Genomic DNA, 14,500 nt, shown 5'->3' on the forward strand with positions numbered 1-14,500 from the left:
CATCACATAATAATAAAAACACCAAATGCACTAAACAAAGAAAGAATTTTAAAAGCAGTAATGGAAAAGGGTCATGTAACATATAAAGGCAGGCCTATCAGAATTACACCAGACCTCTCACCAGAGACTATGAAAGCTAGAAGATCCTGGACAGATGTCATACAGACTGTACAAGAACACAAATGCCAGTCCAGGCTACTATACCCAGCAAAACTCTCAATTACTATAGATGGAGAAAACAAGATATTCCATGACAAAACAAAATTTTCACAATATCTTTCCACAAATCCAGCCCTACAAAGGATAATAGATGGAAAATATCAATATAAGAAGTGAAACTACACCCTAGAAGAAGCAAGAAAGTAATCTTTCAACAAATCTACACATATCTAATTCCACAAAAACAACAAGAAGTAACAATTACTTTTTCTTAATATCTTAATATGAAAATTAATATTACCAATATATCCTAATCTATTGAAATCCAAAAATATGAGGAATTAGAAATTTATTGACTTTCATTCAATGATTTCTCTAATTTGGTAATTGAAGAAATAGGTCCAATATTGTACAATCTATATACACTTTCAGCTTGTTTGTGACAGTGTCTTGCTGTGTACAACATAAGGGTCTTGAGATCTTGCTTCTCCTATTTCAGCCTCTCTATTAGTAGTATTGTTTATTTCATGTTTTTACACTATACTATGGTTTTCAAAACAGCTTTCATATTTTAAAAGTATTTATATACCCAAAAGAAATGTAGACAATTAAATTGGGAGGGGATTTGTAAGAGAACAACAAAGAGTAAGTCTGAATGCTTTGCTTGAGGTTTGTAACTCTTGTATCAAATTATCACAGTAAGAGCCAAGATTTTAAGCTCTACTAAATATAAAACAAACAAACAGAAACACTTTATATATTTATGTTCATTTAAGAAAATATTAATAGTGATGTATTATTTTGAAATATACAGTTAATACATATACTGAGAAAAATGTATGTATTTTCAGTATTCCCATAGACAAGCATCTACATAAGACTGATAAATTGATTGTTGTTTTATATCAAACAACTTTTGTAATACTCATTTTTATTGTTATAATATTTCATAAATTTTAAAGAATATGCCAAAAAAAGATATTGTAGGTATTGAAGGGGGAGTCTCTGGGAGGAGTTGGGGTACAAAAGGAAAACAAGAATGTGATTTAATTCTATTTACTTAAAATATGTTTTTAAATATTAACAAATTCAGATAAATTGAAATCATGTAACTTTTCTCATTATAATGCAATAAAACTTAAAAAAATAAAAATAAAAATATAAAACAAAAAAAAACAAAGATAGCAGCCAAAACTGGAGCCAAGCATGAAGCTAGATATGCATATTAATCCTATATGCTACAAAATTGGCTCAAAGCCTTTAGAAAATACCTTGGAAGTTATACAAGTTAATACCTGTTAGATAATATATAATAATATCTACTTTTAAATGCTTACTGCATAATGGGCAGTAAGGTTTTTTGAAGTAATCTTTCTTCTTTTTAAATTAATTTTTTATTAAATATTTTCTTTATTTACATTTCAAATGTTATCCCTTTTTCTGGTTTCCCCTCTGAAAACCCCCTATCCCCCCTGCTCACCCACCCACCCACTCCTGCTTCCTGGCCCTAGCATTCCCCTACACTGGAGCATAGAGCCTTCACAGGACCAAGGGCCTCTCTTCCCATTGATGACCTACAAGTCCATCCTCTGCTACATGTGCAGTTGGAGCCATGAGTCTCACCATGTGTACTCTTTGGTTGGTGGTGAAGTAAGCTTTTAACAGGAACAAATTTTAAGTTGGTAACTTCATTTTTAAAAACTAAGGTATATGTTTTACAGATGTGAGAAGAAGGCTTAATGAGAATAAGTGATGTGCCCATAAACAGGTAATTCCACTGTTTAATTCCTTTAAGTGCTAAGGAAAATTCACCCTTCTTATTATATTAGCCCACTTCTTAGGGGCTTCATAGTGAGGCATCTCTGGCCTGTGATATGCAATGTAATGTCAAGTCCAATTCCCCAAACTCTAAACAGCAGTTCATACATCCAAAAATGACAGTCTGGGTTCAATTAAAACTGGAATATAGAAGGGTTTCTAGTGATTAGATAAAAATCAGCATTCTTCAGAAACCAATGAAACCAAAAGGCAGAAGAGAAGAGACATTTGGCTCTTCACTGATAGATACCTGTGGCAGTTATCAGCATTTCAAAGTCCTGCTGGCCTCCAAGTTCCCTCTGTCCTTATCACACCACTTATTATACATTTCAAAGCCCCACGCAAGCCTCTGGCCCTTCTCATATCCTCAGGCTTCCCTCCTCTGAGATGATCCTTTGTTTTATATATAGTGGCAAAGATTTGGACGCTGTTCAGCTATTACTCTGTCTCTGCTATGTCTCCACTGTTCTCCCTTCTCTCACAGATAGCCCTGGCCATGTCCAGCCTGCTACCCATTCCCCGTCTGTTTCTTTTTCTCTCTGCTCTACAGTCTTTCAGATGCCTCTGGATATTTTCTCTCTATCATCCACAGTAAACACTTAACTGCTTAATCATGGAGTGGTCATTTTGGCAGTTTCATTACTGTACCCCTTCACATACATTGACAATTTGACAAACCAAATGTTCTCATCACTCCGTACACTTCTTTGCAACACATAGGACAGTGTAAGGTAATCATTGGCTGTCATTTCAACAAGGCTTTAAAGGACCATGAGGGTGACAATGTCCATCTTTCCTTTTGCTTTATCAAGCCTTGCACACTGTATATGTTTAAAATCTGTTTTGAACAAGTGACTATAATAAAGTAATAAATTTCAAAGATTTATTTTTCATTTAACCTAGCTTTAATAAAAGCACTCACTTTTCCTCAACATTAGTAAAATAGCCTTTAATATCTTTAAAATACTTATATAATAATTCATCATATTGATAAAGCTTCATGAGTCATTATCAATTTTCTTCCTATAATAAATAATTACTATACTCCATGTCTTTATTCTTAGACTTTGATTTACAGATCTGAATTTTTGTTTTAGATAGGTTTTTAAAAGTGGGAATGCTAGGTCTTGCTCTGCAGCCCTTGATTCAAAATATGAGAGGGGAAATGTAGTCTTTGTATATCTCTTAGTATTTTAGTATGGTAATTGGACTGTGCACAGCAAAAATGATTGAAACATGTGATTGTTCCATAAATATATAGGCTCAGTCCTCATAGATCTATGGATCTATTTGTATTTTCAAAGTACATACTTGTCAACAAATGTATCTTACAAGGCAGTTGTGTGTGTGTGTGTGCGTGTGTGTGTATGTGTGTGATAATTATAAGTTGTAAAAAATTATAAAAATGATTAAAACTGAAGATAATACAGGATGATGTAAAGAGAAGAGCTTCGGATAAGCATGGATTCATCAGCCTCTGGTGGTCAAACAAGAGGTTCTTATGATCCTTCCCAGTACCGCAGTCAGTGAGAAGACAGAAGGCTGGCATTATGCTCTGACCCAGAGAACAGATAAATGAGATAGAATGCCTAGCTGCTAGAAGTACAGTCACTTGTAGAGACAGACTCACCAGGTAGTGTGCACCAGCATCAGAAGGGCCGAGTTGAGAGGCACAAGCAGTGCAGAAAGCTCTCCTGGGGAAGAAGCCTTCCTAGAGAGGGGACTTGAATGAGAGCAGCATACACAAATGCAGAGAAGTACTCTTCCCCATTCCAGAGAACCCTAGAGATGGAGTCCAAATCTTTCTTCCCTTCCGCAACCTCAGTCAGCTTTTTTTTTTTTCCATGCTGATCATTTTTACTTTGGCAGGAATGAGTTGTTCTGACTTTCCTCAGAGCAAGATTTGATCAAGGTAAAATAAATGGAGGCTAGGGTTTGGACCTGCCTGAGGACAAAAGAGGGAGAAGAAAATATCACTGAAGAAAAAGATGTCGAGCATGATGGGTCAGGTCTATGATTCCAACACTCAGGAGGCTGAGTCCGGAAGATCACAAATTCAAGGCCGTTCTGGACTACAAGGAAGATGCTGCCTCAAACACACACACACACACACACACAAGATATCACAAACAGCTGAGCTGTACATTTGGGGAATGGGAACACACATTGAATAGAATACACATTGTTATGGAACAAGGCAACCCTAGTCCCAAAATGTGAAAGTCTTCTGAATATAGGAATAGAACCTTTATCCTTTTGCTTATTGCAGTGATGGGGATCAAACTCGGGACCTTGCACATGCCAGGCAAGTGCTCATGGCTGAGATACATACCCATCCCACTCCTCTGTGCTTTCTAAAAGTTTTATAGAAGTGTCATCACCTCTGAGTTTGCAGATTTGTTTAATTTGCTCTTAGCATATACTCTGCAGCAGTTTGGACCATTCTCATCCACTCCTTGGTAAGTTCAGGATCCTGACTGCCTCTCTAGCACCATCTGGTCTGGCTCTCCATTCACACCTTGAACTTCACCAGGCCTACCTTTTCTCTCCTGAAACCTGACCCCACCTTTAGGCCTTGTTAGGTCTTTGCCTAGAACTCCAGTTCTTAAGAGCTCTATAAGCTCTTATAAGCTCTTTGCCACTGAGCTGTTTGTACGTTTTCAGAACATCTATTATTCATGAAAGTTCTTTGTATGTTTACTTGTTTGCTATGGACTTCCCCAAATAGAGAGTAAGCCTCGGGGCCAGAAAGCTGGCCTATATGCTGCCTATCTTTTAGAAGGGACTTAATAAATATGGATGGGGTGAAGGAACAAATATCTATCTTTCAGATACACTTTATTGCATTTATTGTGAGTCCTAAACTCTACGTTACTGTCAAATGTGAGGGTTCTTTGACCTGAGTTGCACTGAAAACCATGACTGAGCTAGCGTTCACTCCTTTCAAGGTTCTCTTTCTGTTCCCCTTCTGTGGCCTATGAGCCCATGCACCACAGGTTGCAAACATGACCTCCTCCAGCCATGCTTCCCATCTCTGATCAGCCAAACACACAAACAGCTTTATTTAATTTCTTTTTCCAAAAGCATGTGTACAAAAACAGAATAACATCAGTTCTGGGGAATTAGGAACCATTTCAAGTTGTAAATTTCCTTCTGCCTTTTTCCCCCAGTTGTTTCTGGGTGAGGGCTGATCAGGAAAAGAACAAGATGATTGACAGTTCAGTAACTCCCACCACTGTAGTGGCATCAATCATAAAGAGAATGGGGAGAGCTACAGGCAGAGGTAGAGTAGAACAAGAGGCAGGTGCAGGAAAGCATATGCATCACTAGCCAGGCTGCAGCAAAGTCTGTTTTCCCTCTCCTCTGGGCTGCCAGAACTGGCCAAACTAAGCAGTAACCCAACCCCAGGTTCTTGGGTCATTCTGAGCTGCAGATTTCTTAGCTCAAGGCTCATGCCTCAGTCAGTTGAAGTGGGCAGAGAATGTGAAGCAACAAAAAGGGTAATAGTTCACTCTCAGACAGGCTGGCCATGAGAAACTCCACTGTGTATTTAACAGATATGTTGTACTCTACATTTTCTGCGCTCCTTCTCATATATAAAATGAATACACAAGTGCCTGATCAATAAAACTGTTTGCACTTACATATGTGTCTTGGATAAAAAAACATATACAGACTAAAGCTGTACACAGCAAGTGCCCTGTGCAGTGTTGTTATTAAGAAGTTGGGTTAATCTGACAGTACCTGAATAATACAGAAGTAGAGGCTCACAGCCATCCATTGAACTGAGTACAGGGTCCCCAATGAAGGAGTTACAGAAAGGACGCAAGGAGCTGAGGGGTTTGCAGCCCCTTAGGACTAACAACAATATGAACTAAGTAGTACCCTCAGAGCTCCCAGGGACTCAACCACCAACCAAGGACTACACATGGTGGGACTGATTGTTCTGGAAGCATGTGTATAGTAGAGGATTGCAAATTCGATCATCAATGGGAGGAGAGGACCTTGGCCCTGTGAAGGTTCTGTGCCCCAGTGTAGGGGAATGCCAAGGCCAAAAAGTGGGAGAGGGTGGGATGGCAAGCCTGGGGAGGAGGGAGGCAACAGGGGTTTGTTCTTGTTGTTTTTGTTTGGTTGGTTGGTTGGTTTTTGGAGGGGAAACAGGGAAAGGAGAAATCATATGACATGTAAGTAAAGAAAATATCTAATAAAAAAAAAGAAGTTGGGTTTAAACATAGACAAGGGTAATTAAGTGAAGATGAAAGCAAGCATACATTCTGGCTGGCTGTCCTTTTCTGTCTTTAAACGCCAACGCTTTGTGTCATACAAAGTAATTTTTCAAGGCTTTATTATATTATCTAGTTTCACATATAGTAGTCCAGATAATTGTAGTTTTTACTACAGTAAGAAAGTGTTCAACTGCCACATTGTAGACTTTTACAGTGATTTTACTTCTTATTGTATGATGCCACCAGAGTGGGATATCAACAACTTTGAAGCCACACCAAGGAATTCTCAAACCCACAGCTACTTAGCTATCAATACTGGGATCCTATCATCCAAATCTTATTTAGAATCAATTAAGGTCTCGGCTGGAAGAAAGTCCAGACAATGATTTAACCACTTGGAATCTATTACTTTAATTCCCTGAGGTGGATTATTCATTAATAAGAAGGCAAAATTGTTTCACAGGATTTTAAGGTTGTCATATGGTAATTAACTTAAAATGCCTGAAGTTGGTGTTTAAACCATAGTTGTACATCTGGCCCATGCAGAGGTAGTTTGCCTTCTGTTTGCGAGGGGATTTCAGTGAAGTTTAATTTGCAGGTTGTAAGCAGCACATTCTTCCGGAGCTCCAGTGTAGGCTGCTCTCCTCCCTTCTTCTATTCAGGCACCTATAACAGAACTCTTCCTTTAATTCAGCTAAAGTCCAGATTGACACAGATACTTTGGCACCTAGAAGAATCCAGAAGAGCAATTCTCACTAGTCACCACCATTTCCTGCCCCTGGGTCAGACACCACTTTGCTTCTGGTCATCACAGGATGAACAATGAGAACTGTTTTAATAAACACATTCCAAGAAGAATGGAAAGGCCAGAGCAGAGGAGGAAAGATGAGTGTAACGTAAGACAGGCAGTCCAGCCTAGCCAACCACTAGACAAGACCAAGGCTCAAAGAGCTATCATGGGCCATCTGTACTCAATTTCCACTAGTGGCCAGGTCATGTTTTCTTATTTTTGCAGAGACAATGATCACCTATCATCCTAAAGTTGGTTCGCAGCACAGCTCAGGAGCTAATGTATAAATAGGACTATGATGAGTTTGGAAAATAAAAATGCTCTGGCCTCATGAGAGTGGTTACAAATGAAACAAGATGGAATGAAAGGATATTAGCTTTAAGAGAGCCTCAATTTTCTTCTACTTTTATTTAGTTTCCCAGCCTGGTGTTCAAAGTTTTCTTGGTTACATTTCTCAGTCAACCCTAGTTTCAGAGTTACTAACTCATTGTCCTGTGAGAAAGAAACTTACCCAGTGCAGTGCTTGGGTGTGGTTTTTATTGTCCTGTTTCTACTCAAAGTCAGCTCTGTGGGTCCCACCTCATGCTATATAGTTTAGTTTTCATCGTAATAAAGTTAGGCTAATTTCATCTCCAGTACCCTTGGGTCCTGACATATTTAAAACTATTAATAGAATAAGACTGTGTTTTGTGAGGTTTTGATTCAATATTTTTATTTATTCTTTAAGAATGTGTACATGGTTACAATGTACTTCAATCATACTCACCTCCACTCTCTTCCAGTCCCTCCTAGATTCCCTCATCTTCCTCCAACTTTGTGCCTCTTTTCTTTCTTTCTTTCTTTCTTTCTTTCTTTCTTTCTTTCTTTCTTTCTTTCTTCCTTCCTTCCTTCCTTCCTTCTTTTCTTTCTTTCTTTCTTTCTTTCTTTCTTTCTTTCTTTCTTTCAAGCCACCAAGGCTAATTGTTACTGCATAGGCATACACAGATGTGGGCAATCCCCTGGGGCATGTAGACATACACAGATGTGGGCAATCCCCTGAGGCATGGTCACCCTGGCCAAGTACTATGTCCCTAAAGAAAACTGACTCTCCCTTACCCCAAGAGGAGATCAACCATCGGTAGTACCTCAGATATGGGTAAAAGCTTATATGTTCTTCGGCCAGCCATACTGAACTACTAACTGGCTTGATCTTGTGCAAGTCTTGTACAGAAAATCACAGCTGCAGTGAGTTCATGAGAACAAAACCACATCCTCTCCAGAAGATCCTGCTTAGCCCCAGTCTTTCCCCAGCCTCTGGCTCTTACAGTCTTACCACATGGACATGCATGTATGAACACACACGCGTGCACGCGCGCACACACACACACACACACACACACACACACACACACTTTCTGAGATGGTCCCTCAGTCTTGGAGAAAGAATGTGTTTCATTTGCCTGAGTAGTCCAGGCATTTATTATGGTTTACGATTATATAGGTTTTGATCAACCCACATAGCGTACAGAATAGTTGCACAAGTGCCCAAATTCCTTCTTTATATTCAACCTTTCTTTTTACCTCCAAACACTAACTACTCTCCCCCTGATTTCATCTTTGCTAGAATGATGTATAAACAGAATCATCCAGTGTGTAAGCCCCTTGAGCCTGGCTTCTATCACTTAGCAAACTGCATTTTAGATACAACCATATTATTCTGTGAATCATGAATCAATTGTTCCCCTCCTTTTTCTGCCAAGTGGTATTTCATTGTGTGAAAGTCTAATGTGTTTATCCATTCATTAGTTGATGGACATCTGGGTGGTTTCCAATTTGGGGTGATTATGAGTAAAACTGCTATAAATATTTGAGTACATTTTTGTGCGTGTGAACAGAAGCATTCAATTTACTCAAGTAAATACCTAGGAATAGAATTGTTGAATCACTTGATATGAGTATGTTTGACTTTCTCAGAAGCCATCAAGCTGCCTTTCAAGTGGGCTATTCCATTTTACACTCTTCCTGGCCAGGAATTTGCTCTGCATTTTTGCCACCTCTTCATAATATGTGTTTGTGTTTACTATTTTAATTTTTATCTTATGTATTTTATTAAGTATATTAATGCATCTAATTATGATTTTTAAATTGCTTTTCCTAGTATTTAGTAACACTGAACTGATTTTCTTCCTAAAAGTTTATCTGCCACCAAATATCTTCTCCAGAACCCTGTCAATTCAATACCCAAATAATTTTATTTATTTTCCCTTTGGCAGATATTTTCTTCCAGGATTCAGCATGTCTTTCCAACCTTTCAATGGTATGTTTAAGGGAATAAAAATTTGAATTTTTATTAAGTATAATCTTTCTAAATTCAGAGAGATTATCCTTTTGTTCACATACTCCCGAACTCTGTTAAATCCAAAATCACAAGATTTCCTCTGACATTTCTTCTAGAAGTTTTACAGCTTTGCATTTTGCATTTAGGCCTATAACCCATTTTAAGTTAATTTTTGTGCAGAATGTGAGGACTGTATCATTTTTTTTAGCAGAAAGACAATTGTTCCATCTGCTCCAGCACCATTTACTGAAAAGTTATACTTTTATTGAATTGCTTTGTTCCTTTGTCAAAAGTCAGTTAGCTATTGCACGTATGTCCCTCTTTTGCCCTGTTCTATTTAATGTATATACTCATTCCTTTTGACAATGCCACACTGCCTAGATTATTAAATGCTCTGTTGCACCCAGAAGTCAGGTACTAAGAGCTCCCACATTTGTTCTTCATTTTCAAATTGTCCTGGCTGTTTCAGTTCCTTCACCTTGCCAAGGCAATTTTAGAATTACCTCATTAATATTTATGAGATACTTTGTTAGGACTTAAATTGGGATTGGGTTTACTTCACAGATCAGAGTGAGAGAGACTGACATCTTAACATGATTGAATCTTGCTAATCTTAACTGTGGTCTTTTACTTCTCTCTTCAATCCTTTGCTTACAGATCCTAGTTACATTTTGATAGATTTATATCTTGTTTGGGGAAGGCTATTGTAAGTAGCATTGTTTCTTTAAATTTCAAGTTCTAGTCATTTGTTATTAAATATTTAATTGATTTTTAACTTTTTTATACTTATTTATGTGAGTGTATATGTTACTCCACAGGTGGGGATAGAGAACAAGTTATTGGCTATAGTTCTACTCAGAGAACTAGAGACCTCAGAGGTCAAACTAATTAAGTTTCACAAGTGCCTTTATCCACAGAGCCATCTAATCAATCTACAATTGACTTTTATATGCTAACACTAGATCCTTCAATTTTGCAAAATTCACTTGATAGTTCTTGGAGAGTTTCATAGATTACTTGAAAATTTCTCCACAAAGCTAATTATATTGTTTACATGAGAGATGGTTTTATTTATTCCTTTTTAATCTTTATGGTTTTTTATTTCTTTTTTTGCATTATAATGTTTAATAGTTTTAATAATCTAAACACCAAAGTATCAAGACTGAAATAATTAACTGTGGTAGTTTGCATCACAGAAGAGAGAAACACTTCTTAACTCACTAATTGATCATTCAGTGAAATATTTGCTTATGCTTCCATGACTATACATTATGGAAAAGGTCCAGGGAAGTCAACCTATCCAAAAGTACTTTGTAAATGACAAAATATAAGACACAAACAATACTTATTCAGACAAAAATAAGATGATCAGCACCACAATCAGGGAAAATTTTCAGAAAGAACCGAAGAGAATCTAGAGCTAATAAGAGTCAGAATCTGACCAGGAGGTGGCCATGAAGCCAGGATGGAGGTAAGAGATGGCACAGCAAATAGTTCTTTGGAATTTGCTAGTTAGTGGATGTAGAAGCCAAGAGAGAGGAGACAAAGAGAGCTCTGGAGTCTGGCTCTGGCTCTTTTTTCAGATGTATAGCTTGACAGTCTGAATTCTGAGGCACTCATTGACCTATGACCTTCAGATGGCTTAAAATGTTGAGTGGATAAACCAGACTAAGATCAAAGCTGAACATGGCAACAGACCTTAGTCATCATTCCCCTTTATCTGCATCTTAGTCTTGAGCACCAGGTAGGACATGTCTCCTCTGTTGGAATAGCTGTGACAATAACTGGGGGAGAAGGAAAGGGGTAAGGAGCCAAGGAGAAGGGTGTGAGTGAGGAGAAAATGCACCTAACCAGACTCAGGCTAAAACTTAAAGGAGTCCTAGCCATTTAGGGTTGAAAGAATAATTAAAGGCTTAAATGTCTCGTGTGGTCATCTAAAATGAGAAGAGAGACTTGCTTTACAAAGGAGAGAGACTTCCCACAAATGATGAGGCTCAAAGCAAATGGGCAGAACTTAAAATCAAATCCACGTTTGTCTAGTAATAGCTTGCATTTGGCAAGAATCTCCCATGTGCTAGGCACTGTCTTCATGTTGAACCTTCACCACCACCCTCTGAGACCATCTATTGTTATCATCACGAAGCAGATGGGGCACCAGAGGTTCTCGGACCAAGGTTTCTCCGGGGGTGAGGAAGAAAATTGAACTCAATTGTCCAATATTTTACAATGAATGAAGGTCTCTTTGGCTAACAAAGGAGTCACAGTGAGTAGCAAGACTGTCTTTACCCATGGCAAAGTGAAGGGACCAGAATAGTCACTCTAGGAATCTCTAGATATCACTATCCACCCAGCACTGTGTGTGGTGTAGATGACAGTACAGACGATTTAGGCACAGCCTGTTCTAGATTCCAGTCTGGGAGAGGAAATGACCTTGTATACAATAGATACAGTAGGCATTGCTGTGGCCTTCTGACTGCAGAGAGAAAGAATGTGAGTGAGCACATTGTTTTCTATGCCAATGTCAAGGACCAGGGAAGACAAATTCATCCACTCTGGCAGATGGCATTTACCTTTAAGTGTATATTGAGAGATCATCCCCACCTTTCTCCCTTAGCCTTCCTTGTCTGTTATCCTACTTAGCTCTTTCTACTGAGAAGGCAGATTTACCTGGGTAAAACACACTTAGAGACACATAGGACCTGGGACTCATGCTCAGAGGTTCTTTGAGTTGTATGACCTTTGAGAGCCCTGCATCTCATTACTGAGAAACCAGCACAGTTCTCATTGTAAAGACTTTAACTTTATCTTTATAATTTCATTTTTGAAATACAGCATCACTACTAGATAAATATGTGGAGGTCTTTAGAGCCTCTCCAAGCTCCAAAAATGGCATATGTGGGTGCTGTTTATTTAGCAAAGTGTATCCTGGATAAAATTTAGAAGGGAAAAGTATATTTCCCCTTTTCAGGAGACCCATGACTCTGACTCCCTCACATTGTAGGGTACTGGAAACTTTCTCCTACTATAGTCTATGTTTATACTTACCTGTGGCCAGATATGATATTTTGTTTTCCCTGCTCTGCCCAGTTTCCTAACACTGGCTGAACGCCTGCCATTCAGCTCATTTTGAACACTGAACTCTTTAGTGTGGACTCCACCCAGTTCAAGAGCCAGTCCAAAAGGCAGCCCCAGGGAGATATCCATCACAACTGTGCTGTCCAGGTTACTCACAGCCTATGTTCACCTTGGCTACAAGTAAGAGGTCCCCAAGCCCTTTCTTGTGATGAGATTGGTTAGAGTGGTTTACAGTACCCAGAAATGTGTTTTACTTACTATAACCCATTTACTACAAAATAACACACCTCAGCAGGAGCTGAGAGGAAAACATGCCCACAGCAAGGAGAGCCTCTGGGATCCCAGTTGCCACCAAACACAGTCAATATATTCAACTCACCTGGTCACATGGTTGGCATCCTTTCCTGAGGCTCTCCAGGACCTTTACACACCAGTCCTCTCCTTGGCATACACAAAGACAGTTCTGACTTCTGAATTCCCTAGAGCTGTGTAGAAGGTAACAGACAGGCAGACCCAATCACTAATTTCTTATTGTGTAAACACCTCTTCCATCTGTCTCAGATGCTCAGGTTTTAAGTTTTTATCACTTCGTTCCAACTTTGCATCCCTCCCAGTTGATGTAATAAAAAAATTCTTTCATAGCAAGTATCCAATAGCCAAGTCCATCCAACTGGAAAAGCAGAGAAGCAGAGAGTATTTAAGAACACCAGAGTAGCCCAGCTCAGAGACATAAATGTGCTAGAAGATTTAGGGAAGGAAATATTTTATATTTTAAAAAAAGCTATAGAAGCAAGGATACTATGACAAGGTTGTGTGAATGAGCCAGGTGAACATTAGAAGAGTAATGTGTGCACATACATATGTGTGTGTGCACACATGCACACATATACATGTACCTGTGCACATAAGAGCACACACATACAATGACACCTGTAAGTTCATATACTTTGTGTGTGTGTGTGTGTGTGTGTGTGTATGTGTACTAGCTGCCTTCAGACATACCAGAAGAGGGCATCGGATCCCATTATAGAAGGTTGTGAGCCACCATGTGGGTGCTGGGAATTGAACTCAGGACTTCTGGAAGAGCAGTTATTGTTCTTAACCACTGAGCCATCTCTCCAGCCCTAAGTTCATATACTTTGGAACAGATGCATGGATATACAAGTGATTTGATAGCAACTGAATATGAAACTCTTAACACAGAAATGCCCCCACAATCCTGGTGAAACCTACAGACAACAGAAAAGGAACTTTTAAACACCTAATATCAAATATGTAAAATTCCAATTAAATTTTAAAACATTTTAAAATGAAATTTGTGACCTAGAAATACATGTTCTTGTTTATTAAAATATTATCTGACAATTTCTAGGGCAAGCTGAATGTCAGAATTTCTAAGTGGTTCTGAGTATAAATGGTGAATGTGAATCTTTGAGACCTGAAGCAATAGCCATATGACATGGAATTACCTATAGCTTCCAGAAGTAGCAAAGCCACGGGTCATATGTGTACTTCTGTGGTTTCTCAGCTAGATTCATTATTGAAGGAAATGCTATTAAAACTTGGCAAAAAAAAAAGTATGTATTCATTTCCATTCAAGTTCATTGACCCCCAAATATGTGCCCTCAAGATGTACGCTCTAGAGACTCACTTAAGACTAAGTTACTGATTTCCAGTTTTCCTCATGGTTTGGGTGTTTCTGATGTCAAAACAAAACAAAACAAAATAAGATACTGTGTAGCTTCTGTACACATGGTCAGTAAGCCGGAAGAGACATTTCTCAAGCCCTACTTCCACATAGTCAGAGTTTATATGTTGATATCCACACAATTGCATGTCCCATCTCCAGTCTCCAATCCTGGTGGCCATGGAAACATAATGCTAAATTTTTCAGCCCATTATTTCTCAAAGCTGCTCTTTTTTTGCCTCCCTTGTCTCAAAAGCAAGCAAAAGAGTCAGAGACAGCCCCTTTCCCCACTATCAGGAAACCCACAAAAACACCAAGCTACACATCCATAACATATATACAGAGGGCCTAGATAAGACTCCATAATTGTCAGTTCAGTCTCTCGGAGTCACTAGGAGCTCAGGTTAGTTGATTCGGGGGGGGGGGGG

At 38.7% G+C, this 14,500-nt stretch overlaps 1 protein-coding gene and 1 long non-coding RNA gene across 7 annotated transcripts in view; one reads left to right on the forward strand and one right to left on the reverse strand.

The window, feature by feature from the left end:
• The window catches only part of Kcnab1 (potassium voltage-gated channel subfamily A member regulatory beta subunit 1), a 442,167-nt gene that overhangs the window by 295,127 nt on the left and 132,540 nt on the right, over positions 1-14,500 (forward strand). The gene's annotated exons all lie outside the window — the stretch shown is intronic.
• The window catches only part of LOC116092953, a 143,763-nt gene that overhangs the window by 4,287 nt on the left and 124,976 nt on the right, over positions 1-14,500 (reverse strand). For 2 of the 4 annotated variants that reach the window (XR_004119568.1, XR_004119570.1), the window contains one exon: positions 12,765-13,055. The exons of 1 other annotated variant lie outside the window; for it this stretch is intronic. This is a non-coding gene — a long non-coding RNA (uncharacterized LOC116092953). The remainder of the gene's footprint in view (positions 1-12,764; positions 13,056-14,500) is intronic. One more of the 4 variants, XR_004119569.1, reaches the window with a different exon arrangement.

This window comes from Mastomys coucha, unplaced genomic scaffold (genome assembly GCF_008632895.1).
Source record: "Mastomys coucha isolate ucsf_1 unplaced genomic scaffold, UCSF_Mcou_1 pScaffold16, whole genome shotgun sequence".
NCBI classification, from domain to species: Eukaryota; Metazoa; Chordata; class Mammalia; order Rodentia; family Muridae; genus Mastomys; species Mastomys coucha.